The sequence below is a fragment of the Drosophila obscura genome, unplaced genomic scaffold, assembly GCF_018151105.1.
Source record: "Drosophila obscura isolate BZ-5 IFL unplaced genomic scaffold, ASM1815110v1 contig_8, whole genome shotgun sequence".
Classification (NCBI taxonomy): Eukaryota; Metazoa; Arthropoda; class Insecta; order Diptera; family Drosophilidae; genus Drosophila; species Drosophila obscura.
In genome coordinates, this window is record NW_024542872.1 from 225,652 (window position 1) to 247,581 (window position 21,930).

Here is a 21,930-nt window from a genome sequence, read left to right on the forward strand (position 1 = left end):
ATAATTGCAAAAAACATGCGGTCGAGAACTTATGAAAAATATATGTCGACTTTGAATTAATCTAGTAAAATTAAAAAATCTGCGAATTGGAATGATATATTCTAAAGAGATAAATTGACTTTGAAAGAGGATTTATATAGCTTTCAATTGAGCATTCACATAAAATTATCTCTAATGGTTTAAAAAAAATTAAATTAAGTACCTGTCGTGAACGTACGATTTTTCCATATGTTTTATTTTGTTCACGCACATTTATTTGCGGTATTTTATCGATCAACAATGACCGACAGGAAAATGGGAAAAACAACAACACTCAGTCCATCAGCTATTTCCGTTTTTTCTTGTAGAATGAAGCCTATTACTTAGATCCATAAACTGTTTGCTAGCAAATGTCATATATTCTTCTAGCGACCAGTGGTGTGACCAGAGGTGAGCCCTGCATTCCGTACGGTTACACTGCTCAGACCGCTGCTTGGTTTTGTTTAAAGTTAACAAAATGTACTTCTTCGGCTGGGGCCGCTCTTCCCCAGGCATATCCTGGGCTCCCCAATATTTTATTGGCAAGGTATTGTGTCTGACTATCAGCAGCAGCAGATGGCGACGCCACCCGTGCCGACCACCGTGAAGACAAACTGTTTTGAAAGCAATATTTGTTTTATATATATAAAAATTAGATTCTATTTGTCTTCATTATTAAAATATTTTATTTTGTTTTGTGTTCTCTTATTGTAATGTTTGCTTCGTGTTTGCTGGCAAAAGATATCAAATTGATATCTTTTTCGAGGTGGGTCGAAACATACCAAAAAAACAATCAAATACTTCTGATACTTTTCCAATATATAACGACCGTTTTGTTTTTTGATCTGCCTTCCGAACAGAGCCTAGAAAACAGTTTTTGCCGTAAAACATTTCTTATCGGTTTCATACGAATATCAACCCTGATTCTGTTCGCTAGGTGTTTTTTTCGATCTGAGTACTAGGCTAAAGGAACACGATCAGGTACCAAAAATTCAACCCATTTTCGTTTGCTTTGTTTCCAATTGGCAGTTGGGTCCGCAACCTTCCAAAAAGTATTTTTCGATCCACCGTCTCTCCATAGATTTAATGAACATATATCTATTCCAATAAATTCTCCTAGTCAATGTTGGCCTCATTATCATACTCCATGTCCAGCAACATGATTAGATTGTGCAAGAATATATTTTGGTGCTGAATCACATTCACAACCATTGCAATATTAATAATATTAATTTAAATTATAAAAGTAAACCAATTTGCCGCACTAAATTGTGTGCTTCAGCTGTTTTTCATGGATGGTGGTTGGTGGATTGTGGCAGTGTGAATCGGTGTTTCACATCTTTAAAAAATTCCCTCCATTCCCCCGGGATGGGCGCAGTGTGCAGAGGGCATAAGGGACTAAAAACTGACCGATTCGGCTGCCGACGAGACCACCTTATATAATTGCGTCTTGATGAAGTCATGACTAGAAAAGTATCCGAAGGTATTTGCTTGTACTGCAGGTATGTTTCTACCCCCCTCGGAAGTTATGTTATGAGAATAATATGAGAACAAAAAACCAAATGAAATATTTAAAGAATGAAGAAAAATATAATCTAATTCATGCATTTGAAGGACAATGATGTGGATATTAAAAATTATTATTTTTATTAATTTTCATGATTAGAAAACAAATATTTTTTTCAAAACATTTTGTCTTCATGGTGGTCGGCACGGGAGGCATCACTATCTGCTGCTACTGATAGTCAGACACAATACCTTGCGAATAAAATAATGGGAAGCCCAGGATATGCCTGGGGAAGAGCCACCCCAGCCGAAGAAGTGCATTTTATTACCTTTAAACAAAATTAAGCAGCTGTCTGAGCAGTGTAACCGTACGGAATGCAGTGCAGAATATATGAAGAATATCAGGGGTGCCACAGAAATCGCTAGTGAAATGGGAAACCGCGCAGAGGATTTCCGCTTACAAATTTCCGCCGTGCCACAGAATTCCGAGCGATTTCATTTTTCTTAGCATTGTCACAAACCAAATTCGAACTAAGGATAGGGTTGACACCTTTCAAGATTCAATTCGAATAGGGTTCATTTTGCAGTTTTATTGATTTTATCATATCAAAACAATTGGTTTGTATTTTTTTCTTTTATGATATAAACTAATTAATTTTTAAAGCTGTACTTTTATAATTTCAAAGCAAAAAAAACATCCCATATCGTGCGAGTCAAACAAAACAATGTTTTCGGCAACTCTAGCAGTTGTCTGGCAACTCTCCTTGCATGAGAGCAGTCAGCTGTTCAAAAAAAAACACACATCTGAATTTTACGGTAAACTTAAATAAAATGCTTTTACCGAGACTATTAGCCATCGAGGAACTACGGAGGCAACATATTAGAATACAAACCTTGCAGCGCAGGCTTCTCAGATGCGCATCGGACTCGTTTTCACGTTCAGACGATACGTATGTGGTTTTTGTGATTGTCTTCTTAACCTACTGCTAATTTAGTTCATTACAATTACCAGTTTTTGGAATAATGATCGCTATGCTTCTTTTTGTGCTGCCATGGGTCTGCGCTTAGCCGAACAGGGGTTTTTGACATAAATGCAATGGCAATAATGTGTAGAAATGGTTTGTTATTTCTGTTTTGGCATTTTGAAGCGATGCCACCTGGTAGAACTACAAATGACTACAAATGTTTTCACAATTTGCACAAAAAGTATGCACACGTTTGACGTAAAGGAAGTTTTACTACAATTAGCTATTTTTTGTAATGCTTAATTAAAGAAAAACAGAATGCTTTCAATATAATTAATATTAAATATATTGCTCCGAATTCGACTTAAAAAAGGTGGCATTACTATTTGTTTGGTTACGCAGCCAAATAATCAGTACATCATAGTTAGTGGTGCAGCAGTAGAGTAAATATCTATTATTTTTCAGCATTTCTACTGCCCACTGCTTAACTTTGTCATCTACATACATATGTACATATTCATGCTCCCGCACGGCAGCAGACTATGCCGCCGTTCTCTCGCGTCTTCAACTCACATCTTTCTTTCTATCGCCTTTCGCTCTCACTCTCTCGATCTGTCGCTCTCTCACTCGCATTAGGGCACGGGCAATTCGGCCCGCCTGCCCTTTGAATTAGTCTGGATTTAACAACCACTGCACATCGTCTTGGAATCGAGCTATTCAATCCGACACCGTCTTGTACCGACCCTCGCGTCTACAATCTGACCCCGTCTTGAATCCAGCTAACTCTCCAACCGACTCGTCATCAATCTAACTCGAACCTTTCGCTATCTCTTTGACTGTATACTGTTTACAACAATAAACCATATTTAATCTAAACAACCATCGTCTCGTTAATAAACATATAGCAATACTACGCTAGTGAAAAAGCTCGCTAGCTCAACACTATTTAAACTTCGAAAGTCCGAATCGCCCTAGGTGGCCACCTCGGTCTGCAGCGTCAGTCTGCGGATTGAATAGTGATTTACTATAATGCTTATTTTATTATCTTAACATGTATAATGTAAAGTTATTTGGATGAGAGTTAATCACCAATTGAACAACCTTTATGGGACAGTAAAATTCAAATCGTTTTAGGTGTGTGTTTATGGGTGTATTTAATCAAATCGCTCGGTAAATTGTGAGCGATTTTGATTCCGCTGAAAAATCGGTGTGTGGCACGGCGGAATGGAATTGAGGTGATTTTCTAGCGGAAGTAATTTTTGTGGCACCCCTGTATATGACATTTGTTTGCTAGCAAACAGTTTTTTGATCTGAGTACTAGGCTTTAAAAACAAATGTTAGTGTTGTCGAAGCCCTCGCAGAGCAAGCTGGCACCTTAAAGAGTCTGGGGAAGCAGCATGGACAATGGAAAACTGTATTACAATCGTTTCCGGTATTATCAGTCGAAGGACTTATACAGATGAACCAAAAAATAAACAGCACAAGCACAGAATTATACGTAAGTATGATGTAAATCACAATTTTATTGATTATTATAATTGTATTTTTACAGATTGATGCAATTAAAACAGATCTCTTGCCGCCCGTTGTTTGTACAAAATTTAAAAAATGTTCTGGCTAATGCCGTTTTTTGGCCTACAACGAAGATGGAGTTGAGGGCAAGTTGGCGCTGAAAAATCTTAAGAAAAAAGACATTTTAAAAACAAGCCACAATAATAAGATTAATAGAGTTAATAATATTTTATTAAATACTCAGGACGTTGTTTTGGAGATCGAGGTACCTTACGTAGACCTGGAGATGGCCCAAGAGAGCTACTACTCGGAGACGAAGCTTATGTGACGAAAATCTCGAAGTCTCCGACGCCGACATAACAGTGGTGGAGAGCATCTCTAATGAAGTCTCTGAGGCTTCTGCAGATAAATCTCCACCACTGTAAGGCAGCATCCGCTGCTCTTATACGCGAGCGGAGTGCAAATAGTGCTAATCCAAGAGCCTTGGTTGGTGGGAGGCAAGGTCTGTGGACGAATGATTACAAGCTGATTGTAGCTCAAACAGAAGGTAAAACTTGTACCTGTATATTGCCAAAAAAGCACCTAAATATCTTTCTGCTCCACAATTTTAGCAGTGGCGATAAAAGGACGACTAGTCTAGAGCTGCAGGGGCCACACCTAACACTGCTGTCGTCTTACAAGGCTCACGAGGAAAACGATCCTCCCAGTGACCTCGATCGCAAGATAGCCAGCGACAGTGAGAGGTTGGACATACTAGGCTGCGATGCCAACGCTCACCACACCCAGTGGGGAAGCTCGGATACAAATGTGAGTCTCTTTTCAGCGTCATCCTAAGCTGATAATTTGTAATAAACTCTTGACATAGTCAAGAGTTGGAAGGTCCTAGGAGATCACTCCTTCCCTGACCACGATACATTGATCTAAATCGTCTAGTGGGGAGATTAACGGAAGCAACCAGGCCTTCACGGCAGCGTGTCCCTCAATAAAACCAATGTGGAAAAAGAAACACCCTAGTGGTCAAAGCAAGAGCCTCAAGAAAATGGATGGTACGTGGATTTACGCTAATGAGGATTCTCTACATATCCTACTCGATACCCATTTTCCTGGGCTTACAACCATCGAGCCAGCAGACCTCCCAAGTAAAGGCCGGCAACTTCGATGGCGCACATCCTCACAAAACGGAACATTAGCTGCTCAGTAAACAGCTTTAAGTCCTTCAAATCGTCTAGTCCCGTAGAGGTCATTCCGGCTCAATTACAAAAAGCCTGGGACATGATCAACTGGCTGCAATGTATCTTTAGGAAGATACTGTAGTTGGAAAAATTCCCTACGCTTGACTCAAGGATAAAAAAGTCTTTATTCCCAAAGCAGGGGAAGCCTCACACTCAACCGCTAAGGACTTTAGACCAATCAGTCTATCGACCTTTATTCTCAAGTCTTTTGAGAGACTAGTCGGACTACAACTGAGGACAACTATTAATCCTCAGATGCTGTCAGGCGCACAACATGCCTACCGGAAAGGATCCACGGAAACGGCACTTCGTGAATTAATCTCTTCGGTAGAAAAACATCTAATAGAATACTCCTTAATTGCTTTTCTCGACATCGAGGGAGCTTTCAACGATGTCGTGCCAGAAGCTACCACACAAGCTCTGACCAACCTGGGGGTGGACGATCACTTGGTGACGCTCATCGATCAATTGCTCATATGCCGAACGGTGACCTCATCGATGAGATCGTCCACTAAGTCAGGGTATTGCAACAGAGGTCCTAAACGGGACACCCCTTAATTCTGTTATTTTGGGTTTGATAGTAATATTCAAGTTTATATTTTTATACCCGTACTCGAAAAAGAGTTAAGGGGTATATTAGATTTGTGGTAAAAGTGGATGTGTGTAACGCAGAGAAGGAAACGTTTCCGACCCCATAAAGTATATAAATTCTTGATCAGCATCAATAGCCGAGTCGATATAGCCATGTCTGTCTGTCTGTCTGTCTGTCTGTCTGTCCGTTTGTCTGTCTGTCCGTCTTGTTGAGCGCCTAGATCTCAGAGACTATAAAAGCTAGGGTAACCAAATTTGGTTTCCAGACTCATGTGATATCACACTGCTACAAGTGTATTTCAAAATTTTGCCCCGCCCCCTTCTTCCCACACAATGAACGAAAATCTGTGGCAGGCACATTTTTAAAGATACGATAAAACGATACGCAGTATCGTAGAGAATGATCTTATCTACCAGATTGCCGAATCTGAATCAGATCGGATCATAATTATAGCCAGAATGAAGAAATTCATTTTCAGCTGCTTCCTACCAACGACAACGCAACTCATTTTCCTTCTCGCTCGCACACTCTGCCGCGGTCAGTGCGCGAGCAACCCCTAGCGGAGGAGATGTAGAATCTAAATGGTACATGTATAATCTACATGTTAGATGTAGAATATACATAATATATGTAGATGTAGATAACAGATGTAGCAAAAAAATGTAAAATGTAAAACTTTTTTTTTTAATTATAAAATTCTAAAAAATCATATGCTCAAAAATGTATATACTGACTGAGTACGGGTATAAGTAGAGTTGCGTCCCCAGAAGCGACTCGCACGTTCCTTCTCGTTTTATTTAAAAACAATTTTTTAGAGGTTGCTAACGAATCAAAAAAAAATGTTAAGCAAGAAATTAAAAAAAACGAGAAGGAACGTGTGAGTTGCTTTTGGGGACGCTACTCTACTTTTATATCCGTACTCAGTCAGTAAATACATTTTTGAGCTTATAACTTATGTAGAATTCTAAAAAATTTTACATATTAAATTTTTTTGCTACATCTTTTATCTACATCTACATTGTCGATTGCACATCTAAAATCTAGATTCTACATACACAATGTAGATTTTTCATCTTCTCCGCAAAGGTCGCGCATTGCACAGGGCACTGTGTGCGAGCGAGAAAAAGAATGAGTAGCGCGTTCTCTTGCTGTAGGCGGTGGGGAGAGCAACTGAAAAATAATTTCTTCATTCTGGTTATAATAATATTCTGATCTTTTTCAGATTCGTATTTGCCAGTGGTTCGTATTTGCCAGAAGAATGTTTTTACGAAAGAAATTTTTGGAATTTTGGATCGCGAAAAAAGTGATTTTGTGTTTCTTTCTTTTATGGAAATGGGAAAAAAATCGTTGTTTGGAAATGAGAATATTTTAGTTAAATATTGCATCGTTTTGGCAATCGCATTATATTATACCCAAAACAAAACAAAAAACCATGAATTAAGAACAAATGGGAATTCGTACTTTGTTGTTGCTTAGGTTTAATTTGCTGAGGCGCCTTTAGAAATAAATTTATTGAATATATTAGAACTAGCGGACCCGGCGAACGTTGTCTCGCCCCATTTCAACGCTGACACGTGGCTATGATGATCGCAAACAATGTACGAATTTAATTCGCTGGTGCAGAAACAGTTGCATCGGCGAGCGTTGAGTCCCAATTTGTATCGTTTTCGAGCAAATTCAAACGCTTGCAAACATCCCGAAAAGTGTCCCACAGCACACCATCCACAGTACACCTCCATGTCGCTCCCTTTGTTGAAAGAAGTAATTACTTTTAAACAAACCTGTCGATGCATTCTGCTTCTGCCCAGCTCTCAGTAGAAGAAGGCTAAAACAATTGGGCTCGCCCTTTGACCATCTTTATATTTAAGTGATAGCCATCCTCTCCACGACAAGACATCAATGGGGATTGAAGTGAATCATATGAGCGGTGAATCTTGTATACTCGGTGAGTTTGGATTAGATGTTTTGATTGGATTGTATTTCCATAGAGAAACGAATACAATGGCTCTGGCGGATGAGTCAAAACGGCCAAATTTACCTTTCCACAAGCGCAGCATAAGCCGGGTGTTTACGATTGAAACTGCAATGAATTGCAATGCTGGCATACGACAGACAATGAACCTCTCCACGACACAACATCAATGTGTATTGAAGTGAATCATATGACCGATGAGTCTAGTATACTCGGTGCAATTTGATTGGATGTTTTGATTGGATTTTATTTCCATAGAGAAACGAATACAATGGCTCCGGCGGATGAGTCAAAACGGGCAATTTTACCTTTCCACCAGTGCAGCATATGCCGGGTGTTTACGATTGAAACTGCAATGCATTGCAATGCTGGAATACGACAGACAAAGAACCGATATCAACTCAGCGAAGATCTTGGAAAGCAGAGCGATTCAAGTCTACTGGTCGAGGTGGTAATTGTGCAACGCGAACGTGTGTAATATGGGCACGTCTCCATTCATTTACCTTTGCACGTTCCTCTTCCGTTAGATTAAGAGAGACATTCCGATTACTTACGACGTGTACGTCGTCTAATAGCAGGCATATTATAACTCAATTGACGGACGAAAACGGAGATTGTGCTACAGGAATTTATATGTTCTTGGTGGCCAAGTCGGACGGATGGATGCGGTTTAACCTTCGCCTAGTTCTGCTCCTTACCAATCTTCTAGCGAGGACGTTTGGTGGGTCCTTAGTTTGGTGAGGTATTTTGTGGCTTGCTAGTCTCTATTATGGACATACCATGCAGCACTACATATCTTTCGGAGAATCTTATTCTGAAACACCCTGATCCTTTCCAGGTTCGTTTTCGCTGCAATACCATTGACTTGGATGCCATACCTCCATGATTACTTTATATATGTGGATCTTGTTGGCCAGACTGAGCTTATTGTTAAGAAGCCACTAGAGTTTTCTAGCCTTGCTTTCCAAGGCTCTTCTGACCTTGTGTGGCTTGCAAAGGCCAGACGTGTGTCCAGCGTGATTCCTTCCGCTGCTCCAACAGCTCACCATGAAGAAAGACCCCAAGGCACGTTCCTTTCTTAAGCGTGTGTGTCACTACCACACACTTCCCAGGTGTTCACACTGATATTCCACCTACATGCCCAGTTCTCAAACCTTTTAAGGCTGCAGCTTAGACATTTATCCATAGTTTTTGTTATTCATTCTATATTTTAAATGCTTAACATAAATATATGAATCTATATAAATAAAAATGGAGAGATACAAATGTATAGTGCAGGGCTCGGCACCCATACAGTGAAGTGCGCTTGTGTGCGTAGCTAAAACACGAAGATGCCTACGCCGAAACCGGTTTCTTACTTTACACTGCACGAATCTATTTGTGGTTGATGCTGCAATTATTTCGTGTTGAAACTTTCAAGGAAAACAAAAGTTTAATCCCCCTTATTAAGTTATAATCAATATGGTTTAAATTGTAATGTCTTTCAATGACATATAAATTACAGCGGTACGCAACATAATCGCAAATTGTGCATTGCGCATCGCCATCCATATTTTGGACAAAGAAAAATTTGTTTTCCCAATTCCCATCGAACATTTTTTGTCTCAGTGTATATTTCAGTAGTTGCGTAGCGTGGTCTCACATTGATGACGGCTGATCAGCAACTGCTGCCATTTTCGTTCTGTATCTGGTGTGAAAACGAGACAACAAGTGCCGAAGTCGCATTGCCGAAGCCATACGAAGCGCCGCTGCTTTTTTAAACTGTCGGTGTACCGGCAGCGCAGCAGCAGCGCCTTGTCCCGCACCCATGGGATAGGGCCGTGCCGAGCCCTGGTATAGTGCATCATCACGTAAGAACGACTGGGCATATTTGGTTTAAAGTTTTATTCAGTTGTTTGAATTTGCCAGAAGAATGTTTCTACGTAAAAAAACCATCGATCACGAACATTTTTAGAACGGCTGGGCCGATTGTTTGTATTTGCCAACAGAATGTTTTTACGAAACAAAATTTTAGAAAAACCAACCTACGATCGCGAAAAAAAGTAATTTTGTATTTGCTTCTTTCATGGAAGTAGGCTAATAGCAAAGTGTCATAGTTGAAGATGAGTTAATTATTCATCAATCGAGTTATTTGCTTGACTAATGTCTGCTAAGTTGGCGAAGAGGCAATTGTCATAGTCGAAGATTAGTTCTAAACTCAACATAATATTTATCAATTGAGCTATAAAAGGCCTGCTATTAGACGATCCAAACTTGAACGACGTACACCTCGTGAAATAAGTAATCGGAATGTCTCTATGAATCTAACGCCAGAGGAACGTGCAGAATTTAATGAATGGAGACGTGCCTATATTGCACAGGTTCGCACTGCACAATTACCACCTCAAATTTGACCAGTAGAGAGTAGAGCCTAAAGCATTCGATTCCCCCCTACTATTCACACTCTTTATTAATGATCTGCCTTCAGTATTAACAAACTCTCGAGTACTCATGTATGCGGATGATGTTAAACTTTGTGTCCAGTATAAGGACATTTCATTTCACTCTCGCTTGCAATCCGATCTCAATAACTTTCAATCATGGTGTTGTGCAAATATGTTACACCTAAATGCCTCGAAATGCAAAGTAATGACATTTTAAGGCTCCAGCCCCCTTTTGGCTCTTTATAGCCTCTGCGGTGGTTCTCTTGAGAGAATTACCTTGGTTGATGATCTTGGTGTTAAATTAGACCCAAAGTTAAAGTTTTCTGAACACATTTCTACCATGGTATTTGGAATTTGACGACCCCTATATAAGGAAGACTCTCTACATCTCGCTTGTTCGTCCGATTTTAGAGTACGGCCGATTACTGGGATGCAGGTGTGAGACTGCCATCTTACCCTTGTAGATTGCTTTTAATAAACCTTCCAACCTTAGTCGTAGAAAAATGCTTGGTGTGATTTTTATGCACAACCTGATCAAGGGTGACGTAGATAGCTCGACTTGTTGAGCCGCATAAACTTTACGATTCCTATTAGATCTACTTGAAACTTCATTCCTTTGTTCCTTCCGCTTTGTAGATCAAATTATTCCTTGCACGAACCATTTAGGGTGCTATGCTCCGACTTCAATTCCCGCTACCATATAATATCCACCACTAATTCCCATCCTCATATTAAATCACTAATACTAACATTTAGGGTTCTGTGTGACCTGGAAGGGGAGGGCTGCAAGGTGGTAGCATACGCGGGCGACGTTGCCATTATCTTCTCGGGAAAATTCCCTCAAACACTCTGCGATCTAATGACCGCAAAGCTCGCGCGACTGTCAGAATGGACAGAGTCGCGTGCACTGGGAGTTAATCCCTCTAAAACGGAACTTGTGTTGTTTACAACCAAGTACAAAATCCCGTCCCTCAACCCCCTAATACTAAACGGATGCAGGCTCTCCTTCAGCGACAGTGCCAGTTACGTAGGGTTGGTAATTGACAAAAAGCTTAGCTGGAACCTGAGCATCAAAGACAGAGTGAAGAAGGCTACGATAGCCCTCTACACTTGCAAGAAGGCCATTGGGCTAAAATGGGGCATGAACCCAAGAATAGTCCAATGGATATACCTAGCAATAGTAAGACCTACGGAGTCGCAGTGTGGTGGCCTGCCCTATCGAAGGGGACCATCACTAAACAACTGGGCAAGGTGCAGCGTACTGCAGCCCTATGCATCAGTGGAGCTCTGAGCACAACACCAACGGATGCGCTAAATGCTATCCTATGCCTGCAGAGCCTTGACCTTGCAGGTAAGGAGCAGGCAGAAATGGCAGCAATCCGTCTTAGAGACTCTGACCAATGGATGTCACATCACACCGGTCATGCGTCCATCCTAAATGGAAACAAAATCGTCCCCACAACAACGGACTACTGCGTTCCGAGGGAGTATACAGATACCCCCTTCGAAACAATCATCCCTCACAGAAACAACTGGCTTGAGGGACCACCTGGTCCAAAGGGAGCCATTCGAATCTTTACTGATGGCTCAAAGCTGGACAACAAGGTCGGAGGAGGAATCTACTCCGAACAGCTGAACATAAGACACTCCTTCAGGCTCCCGGATCAATGCAGTGTCTTCCAAGCGGAAGTCATAGCGATCAAGGAATCTTTGAGCTGTCTTCAGGAACTAGCCCCTGCGGCAACTCATATAAATATCTATAGTGATAGCCAAGATGCGATCAAATCGCTGAATGCGATAACAACAAGCTCGGCTCCCGTGGCAAACTGTCGCAAATCTCTTCATGAGATGGCTTATCAGTTCATCAGCCTAATATGGGTCCCGGGCCACCAGGACATTGAAGGCAACTGCATAGCGGACGAGCTGGCCAGAGCTGGTACAACAATCCCCCTTCTCCATGATAAGGAGGATATTCGTATGCCAATGGCCACCTTCTGTCGAAGCTGTAGAGATGAGGACGAGGAGGAGACTGTGGAACACGTGTTCTGCTCCTGTCCGGCTTTCAGTAGAAGGAGACTTCAATACTTGGGCGCTCCTTTTCTAATTGACATTTCGGACATGTCTGCAATCAGTCCCAGACGGATCGCAGGCTTCAGAAGGGCATCCGGATGGGATAATGGATAACATAGGGTCTCACGAGGGAGAAGGGAACGATATATGCGGTATCACAATGGGCCGAAACCGGCCTAGGTGTGTCGGGTCTCTGACAATCCCGACAGCCGCCTCAACCTAACCTAACCTAACATTTAGGGTCCTATGCTCCGACTTCAATTCCCGCTACCATATAATATCCACCACTAATTCCCATCCTCATATTAAATCACTAATACTAACATACCTTTCCCGTAATTAGTACTATTTCTTAGCTATCTTTGCATGTTTAGCTCTTTGCGTTGTGTTTAGCTCTAATTTTCCTCGAATTTTAGTCTAACACCTATCTTTCTTGCATGCTCGCGATCGGTTCGGTAACACGCGTCGCGCGTCATGCGGCAGCGCCCCTCGGTCGGTTGGGCGGGAGGAGGGCTGCGTGTCGTATGGGCCACTTGATGGTGCAGTCATTGCATATCAACGTCCAGACATGAAAAAAAGACAACGCTACTGAAGAAGCTCAGTAGTTCAACATTTGGTGACCCCAACGTGATTTGAAACATATATATGTGGGGTTTTATATTTAAGTTTCTAGTTTATTGATTAAGTTTCATAAATTTTAAGTAAATAAGTTTTAATTTCACGTCGTTAGTCGTAGACTTCGTCTTTTTCGTCGTTGTTTTTTAGATCTCTCTACGTCGTTGTCGTCGTTGATTGTAAGTCTTCTTATTTTCGTTTTGCAGCTTAACTATTTGAGCCTTTGCTTTTGCTCTAAGGTCGCTGCGTTCGTCGTTAAATATTGTTACTGCTTCTTCGTCAATCAATTTTCGTATCTCAAGGTCTTCTTTTGTCCGCATCTTAGCTCCAACTAACACTTCAAATGGCGTCGTATCAATGCTCTTAGTAAATGTTGAATTACAGCCTGCTCTGCCTTTCTGACATGCCTGTACCACTTCGTGGGGTCGTCGATACTCAGCTTGGAGAGCACTGAAATTATGATTGCATTGACCATTACTTGACCATTTACCCTCGGTAGTGCTGTCGTCGTCTTTACCAACTTAATTTGTTCGTCGTCACAGTAATTTACGAAGTCTTGCGAGGTGAAAGTGGAGCCCCTATCGGAGATCATAAACGCTGGATTACCAAATGTAATACTTTGACTGCTAAGCTTAGCAATAACCTCATTTTCAGTAGTCGATTAAGCTGGATACAGCCAGCAATGCTTCGTGAATGAGTCTATAACTGCAAGGATATGTTTATGGTCCTTTCTTCTTCCTTCTGAAGTGGGTGTAGTAGTCCTTCCTGCTTGCCTCGCTTTCGATTCATCAAAATACAGGGAATACAGCACTCTATATATTTCTTTATCTTCTCTTCAGCATTTTCTCTGCAAATCAAGTCCTTTGTCTTCTTAGCTGCGAAATGACCTCTGTCATGTGCACGACTAATAATTTGGGTTGGGTACTACAATAAGTTCATCTTCCTGTACAAGTCTATATAGCAAACCAGATTTTAAGAAATAATAGTCGGTAGTCTTCTGTTCATCGTTAAGAACTTGTTTTATAGCCTTAATCTTTTCGTCTTTCGAATGTGCATCTTTTAAAACGATACAGATGCTGTCCCCCTCTATCATCATTATTGGGTACCGGCTAAGAGCATCGACATGCTTCATTCTTATTTCTGATCGATGTTCCACAGCATAATCGTACTCCTGCAGGAATAAAATCCATCGCGCAACTCTAGTACACAAGCTTTGCTTCTCCAACGTCTTTGTACTAGTTTGAAATGAATGCCTAAGAGATATACTCTAAACTTGTTTAACGCTTCTATTACTGCCAAAATCTCCAATTCGTAGCTGCTGTATTTCCGCTGTGCATCAGTTGTCTTTTTGGACATATAGTAGGTGTAGCTGTCCGTCGTCCGTCGATTTTTATAACAAAACTGCGCCAAAACCATCAATCGATGCATCTGTATGAACTTCAGTATCGTACGTCTGATTATAAATTCTCAATACTGTATTCTCTGTCAGCAGCTTTTTTAAGATATTAACGGAATTCTCCGCAAATACATCAAATTTAAATATTGTCTTATTTTTTGTCAATTACGTTAGTGGTCTAGCTATGTCGGCATAGTTCGGGATAAATTTTCGAAAATAACCGAAAAAAAACTCTATTTGTTTGACCGATTGCGGCATTTTAAACTTTTACATGGCATTTTTTTTTCTTTTGAAGGATAAATCTTATTATTTTCAATTATATGACCCAGGAATTGAATACGCGTCTTCAGAAAGTGGCATTTTTCATATTCAATTCTAAGCCAAACTCCTTACATGTGTCGATAACTTCCTTCAGATTTTGTATAGCTTCTTGTTCCGTCTTTGCTGGTAATATCGGGTTTTGACTGCAGACTACGCGTATTTATTGAAGTTTACTTTTATGTTGATTTCGTTGCGCTTTGACTTTTATCTCTCCACGTTATTTTCTTTTTCAATAATTATTTTATAGCACTTAAGTTTTTCTTTAAATTGATTTATATCTTTTGTGCCGTACAAAATTGTCTTATTCACACTTTTACCATCTATGCCGTCTATTAAATATTGGATAAATGTGTCATCAGCAATATTTCCGTGCGATGCAATGTCTTTCATTCGGTCAAAATATGCAAACACGCACTCATTGTTGTCTCATTTTGTTTGCGCGAGTTTCTCATGGACTTGCTTACTGGTTACACTCGATTTAAATTCACATAGTAATGCCTGCTTGAGCGAATTCAATGAAGGTAATCCTCTTTCACTCGATACGAATAGTGTTGCGATTCTTTTTAGTGCCTTTTTGGCGAACAAAAGCTGATCGCGAACCGAGGTGCCATCATCGTGTCTCTCTCCATTATTTCGATGTTTCTTGTAGAATTTCGTCTTGCAGTTGTGCTTTGTACTGTCCTTTCGTAGTTTATCGCTCTGTGTTAAGTTATTTATTGCGTATTCCTTCTTAGCATGGTACTTCTCATCATTTTCGTCGTAGAGGAAGCCAGAAAATTCGCGTAGTCGCTTTCGGTTGTTCCTGTCTCCCTCAGCCTAGAACACAAATTTATGCAATGCTGCTGTGCACTCTTTCTTGCTCGAGCGTAGATTTTCACTAATTAAATCGTTTAAATACGGCATTGTGTTTAAAAAAAAATGTACTTTTCACTTCAGCTTCTTTCGTGTCCACTTTTGCTCAAATCGCGGACGAACGCTCAAAATGTGGGGTTTTATATTTAAGTTTCTAGTTTATTGATTAAGTTTCATAAGTTTTAAGTACATAAGTTTTAATTTTACGTCGTTAGTCGAAGACTTCGTCTTTTTCGTCGTTGTTTTTTAGATCTCTCCACGTCGTTGTTCTTCTTTTTCGTCGTTGCTTAACTCTTCTGCTCGTCGTTCCATTGTGATGGGGTCATCGTCGCTAGTCGTTGTCTAGGGCTGGGCTGGGATCATCGTAACTTCTCGTCATTATGGGTATCGTGGTTGTTGCTGCAGTGTTGGTGCAGGTTTATGTACACAGCTGTACACCAACCCACATATATACATTTATAGATTATATCACGAACAAAACAAAACCATAACACTTGTCGGTTGGTTTAATTCGCTTTGAACCACGGTTTTTCGGTTCGTCGTTTGTACACAAGCAACAGAAACGGTTCTCGCGTCATTTGCTTTGCGGTTTTGCTTGCTGTTGTTTCGTTTCAGTTTTCGGCGCTCTAAGTGTGCATGAAATTGTTGTTGTCTGCTGCAGCTACTCAGTTCGTTAAAACTGTGAACTTTCGCTGCTGATCTGTAAAGCTGTAATCCCGCGTTCAAATGCCGCGATCGGTTGTGCAGCTCAGTTCAAACTGCTCGAGGTTATTCACCGGCTGTTAACCCCTGTATGCTAGTGACTCTAAAACGCAATGGCTTCTAAAAGCACCCCCTCACTCTTCCTCCCCGCACCATTGACCAACGTGTCGGACGTTGCATTTAACAAGCGCAAGGTGCAATCCATGAAGGGGCAGTACGGAGAAAACTGAAACGGAAACTGCCGTCGACAAGGAGAGGATTGGCGAACTCAGTTAGGAGGAGTTGAACAACCGGCAGCCCACAATGCTCCCATGCTCAACAATGCGGACGGACCATGTTGGAGAGGCCAGTGGGGGCTACGCGCAATAAGCTGCGTTTTGGGGCATGTTTGCCTCCATAATTGACAACGATTCTGAGAAGCTGCAGCACCTACGATCCTGCCAGAAAGGACCTGCTCTAGACACAATCTCTGCGCTAGAATTCATCCACGCCAGCTATCCCATCGCCCTAGACCTTCTTAACCAACGATTCAATAACAAGGGTTTAATATTTCAGGCACATGTCACCGACATTTTGGGTGTGCAGCGTATTGAGACCTCGTCTGTGTCCCAGCTCCAGTCATTGTCAGATACTGTAAATGCCAATCTGCGGGCCTTGCAGAGTGTGGGGACAAAGGAGGAGATTGCTGACTGCATTCTGATACATAGCCTGCTACAGAAGGTGGACAGCGCCACACAAGCCAAGTGGGAGGAATGCTCGTCAATGGATAGCATACCCACAAGCCAGCAATTTACCGCTTTTCTGGAGCAGAGATGCCAGAGGTTGTAGACTCAGGAGCACGCTAAGGACATGTACACTAATAGCAATCGGAAACACTGCCTAGTTGCAACTACCTTCAAGCCGATTGCCTGCGCGCTCTGCGGCGATACCGGACATTCGATATATCGATGTTCTCAGTTCAGCAACCTTTCTTCAGCTAAGAAGCTATCGCTATTCACCAACTGCTCCGATCAGGCCATCAGCAAGGTGAATGTCGTTCACCATCCTGCCGAGTATGTGGTGATAAGCATCACACACTACTTCATTTCGAATCTCCGTCCTGCACTTCTTAATCCATTCTGCCTCAACTCTTCAAATCAACATCGACTCCACGAATTCCCGCGATACCCTCTGTCGGTGAACATGCCGTAACATCGTCAGCCAGGACGCTTTTGGCACAGAGTCATCAACAGGATGCCGTGATTTTGCCCACTGCCGTAATCAGCGTAAGGAGTCGCTCTGGTATATTGATTCCTTGCCGTTCCCTGCTCGATTCTGGATCGCAGGTGCATTTCGTCACTTCTTGTCTGGCTCAACAGTTGCAGTTTACTTACAGTTAGCTTCACCGTAGTTAAACGTTTTGCTGTCTGTCACAGTGACCTACCTGCCACATAGTTCTAGATTAAACCTAACATAATTATATTATATTATATATTTCAACAGTCTTGAACCGGCCCCCGCGTCTTCAATCGACCCATCGTTAACTCTCGTTATCAAATCTGCAACCCTTTCGTATTTTTGGATAATACATATAGATTAACTTAAGTACAATAAACTGTGAATATATTAACTGAACCATCGTCTTCTCTCTTAAATCTCGCAAGACAACGCTACTGAAGAAGCTCAGTAGCTCAACACTCTTGCTCCCTCTAACTTCTCGATAACACAATCCATTTGCACCATTGGAAAATGATCTCGCACTATCTTTTTGTCTAACTTTGTTTGACGACTTCAATGAACAACGCATCTTCTGATAAACTTCAATCTGATTCTTCACCTGTTTCATGGTTCTGGCCTGATACAGCAATATCTTATTGGTTCGACTATCCGGAATACCATTTACAAAGTACTCAATCAAACTTTCGTCTTCTAAATCAATCGGTTTCGCGATCTCTATCAGAGCATACAAGTATTCCTACAACGTTTCGTTTTTCTTTTGTTGTCGCTTAACCAATCGCCGAGGAAGCTCTGTAGATGTTACTTTAATCCCGAACTCTTCGATCAGCGCTTCCTTCAATCTACTCCAGTCCCGAATATCCCGCTGACTGCGTATGAACAACTTTGCTGCTCCACCTAACAATTTCTTAGCGTAAATGAAAGTCTGCACCCTACCGTTAGTTCACATTATTCAAGCTCAATTATCCACTGACTAACATCCAAGCTAATTGAACCTGAAAACTCTGAAACGCTACCTTCAACATCCTTTAGAGGGAACCACGATCTAGCTGAATCTGTAGCTTCCATTTCTCTGCGACCAATTCCTGCCACTCTGTTTCCTATTTCTGCATTGCCATTTTCAAGGATTCCTTCGATGAAATTTGGGTTTCCGTATCCTTTTTTCCCCATTTCTCGAAATATGCTTCATGTAAGTTAAGTCAGGTATTGGGACCTGACTTTTCAGCTGGTTGCATTGGGAAATGAGCAAAATTGTAAGATACAAATAAGATACATTTTTTTTTGTATTTTTTGTCTGGTACAAGTTTGTCTTATACTCTCTGCACACTGAGTCCATCCTGGGGGAACGGTGGGAATTTTTGAAAGATGTGAAACACCGATTCACATTGACACCATCCACCATCCATGAGAAACAGCTGTTGCTCACAATTGCGTGAGGTGAAAATTTGTTTACTTTAATTAAAATGAATATAAATAACATTTCAATGGTCGTGAATGTGATTCAGCAGCAAAACATATTCTTGCACAAGCTAATCATGTTGTTGGACATGGACGATGATGATGAGGATAACTTTGACGAGGAGGAGATAATAGAATGGATATCTGTTTTGAAAACACTGAAGCCCGGAAGGTTGTGGTCATTTGTGAGTGCTTCTAATAAATGCAACCAATGTTTAAAGTACAAATATATATGTTATGTTTTTCAGAAGCGGTTCGGTACATTTTGGGAGAAGGATGTACCCAAAAACAACGAGGCGTTTTTTAAGGAAAGTTTTAGGATGGAGAGATCCTGCTTTTCTCTGTTGGTTACTCGCTTGGAAGTGCTACGGAAGAAGGACACAAACTGCCGAGCTGCAATTCCTCTGGAGAAGCGTATCGCCATATCTTTATATACTTTGGGATCTTCTTCTGAGAAGAGTGTTTTTCGGAGTGTCAGCCAACAGCGTCTGCAATATCCTGCATGAGTTTTGCAGAGCATTCATCAACGAATTCTCAGAGGAATACATGTCCAAAAACTATCTCACTTCAGAGAAAATTGACGAGTGTGTCCAAGCATTTGAAGAAATTGGGTTTCCTCAGTGCCTGGTGCAATTGGTAATAATGCAATAAAATCATCCATAATATATGTATATACATATATGTAAATTAATTTTATCACTTAATTTTTATGTTAGATGGATGTCACATCGAAATAAAATCACCTGCAGCTGATATTTGATATTTTTTTATTTTTTGCGTGCTTTGTAGATCGGACGGGGTTATTTTGTTTTATTTTTATATTTTCCTGTCTGTCATTGTTTACATTTTCGTAGTGATCTCCGATTTTTTGTTGTGAAATATGGTTGCATTTGACAATTATCGAAAAAATACCGCACTGAAACGTGAGAATTAGGAACATCCCAGATGGATGGTGGAATAACTGGGAAATTTTCGGAACGGCAAAACCTTACGGACCATCCCAGAAATGGATGGTGGATGGTGGATGGTCCCCAGTGTGAAAAGGCTATTGGTTAGTATAAAGGTTTTTGAATTGTCTGGGTACTGTAGCAATGGATCGTTACATAACAATGTTTTAATATTTCCAAAGGCCTTTTTATAGTATTCGCCGATATTTACTGGGGATTTCTTGCCTTTCAACTGTTGGATAATAGGTTTAGTAACTTTAGCAAAATCTCTAATAAATTTCCTATAATAACTCACTAGTCCTAAAAAAGACTTGATCTCCTTCTTTGTTTTTGGCATAGGAAAAGATTTGATCGCCCTTAGTTTGTTAGGGTTGGGCTTAATCCCATCTTCTGTAACAAGATAAGCATTCGATCTATTTTCTTAAAAATTCTGATTTCTGCGATTGTAATTTTAACTTTGCCTTTGTGTGTTTAGTAAATACCCTTCTGAGGTCTGTGATATGTTCTTGTAAAGAAGGTGAAAATAGAATGATGTCATCCAGATAAATCAAACAGCATTTACCATTAAACTCTGCAAACACGTTGTCCATTACCATCTGAAATGTGGCCGGAGCATTTGTTGACCCAAATGGCATTCTTATAAATTCAAAATGTCCATTACTGTAGGAAAAGGTGGTTTTTTCCGTATCGTTCGGGTCCATTTCGATTTGATGGTATCCGCTGGGCAAGTCTAGGGTTGAATAATATTTTGCTCTGCCTATCTTATCTAAAATGTCATTCGTGTTTGGCATTGAATATTTATCCTTAATGGTCTTTTCATTTAGTTTTTCTGTAGTCCACTACCAATTTCCATTTTTTTTATTTGAAGCATCTAGTTTCTTTGAAACTAGAAACAATGGTGCACTCCATGGAGAATGGCTATGTTTAATTATGTTTTGATCAAGAAGTTTCACGATCTGTTGGTGAATTTCTTTAGTTTCAATCGGACTGTATCTAAAGGGTCTTGTGTATAATGAAATGTTATCTAATGTTCTTATTCTATGTTTCACCGAGTTGGTAAAAGATAGTTTTTCACCTTCTACATATTCGGGAATTCCCGATGAAGTTCTTCTAGTGCTAATTTCTCCTCAACATTTAAATGGTCCATTCGTAATTTGATCTGCCTTTTAGTTAGGCTCTTATCTGGTCTACGTTTACTGTAATGATGTCATCTTGATCCCATTTCGATACTTTCAGGTCTGTTTCTAAAAAAAGTTTTTGTTTTTGCGGCGAATAATTAGCCACCTCCATATAGCTAAAATTATCTTTGGTGGAGTATAACCCGCCAGAAATCAAAAAGTCTTTTGTTATGTGTATCGGTTCCAATAAAAAGATTCCTTTCTCTAGGTCAACTGGTTTCACTCTTGACTTTGAAGTTTCATTAATAAGGTGAAATCTGACGTTCTGTTATTTTATCTATGCAACTTGGTTTCAAATACTGGTGTTTTTAAAACTTTTTTTGAAGATCTACAATTGCTTTTAATTCGTTTAGTATGTCCATTCCAATTAGACCATCAAATAGTTGGTGTAATTTAAATAACAGAAGTTAAAATTTTCTTCTGTTTAGAGGAGGATATCACCTTGACGAGAAATTGGCTTTCTATATATGTTGTTAATTCTGTTTGTGGTCGAATCTGCACTACTTCCATCAGCGCTCAGAAACTGCAGCAGCAGCCAAAAGCTCAGCGAGAGCACAAGCTTTAGCACGAGAGAGCTAACAGAGCGATAGACAATAAAAAAACATAGTACAACAAACAATTATGCTCAGTGGCATTTACTTAATGCTATGTATTCTAATTACACTACTCAACACGATTTTTCCTCAAGGAACAAAACCAACTTTTTATTAAAGATTTGGGGCTTAGAAATGGTTTGATGATATTTTTTTTTTTCTATGGCAGAACTTTTTTTGCAGAATTTTTTAAATCTGGTATTTTTTTTTTAGTTTTTTTCAGAGGTAGCGATAGTTTTTTTCACATAACTTTAGTATCTTACGTCTGGTTGTAAAGAACTTTGCTATTTGAAAAGATAATTAAAACAGCTAGAAGTTAAGCCCAAACACTTTGTGATTACAGCTTACCGTCTGGGAAATATA

General features: G+C 40.4%; 1 long non-coding RNA gene across 1 annotated transcript; it reads right to left on the bottom strand.

Moving 5' to 3' along the window:
* Positions 1-19,879: 19,879 nt before the first annotated feature.
* Positions 19,880-21,134, bottom strand: LOC111077107. The gene is made up of 3 exons (XR_002608121.1): positions 20,359-21,134; positions 20,092-20,301; positions 19,880-20,028 (listed from the first exon to the last, which is right to left on the bottom strand). It is a non-coding gene; the product is annotated as an uncharacterized LOC111077107 (long non-coding RNA).
* Positions 21,135-21,930: the final 796 nt, after the last annotated feature.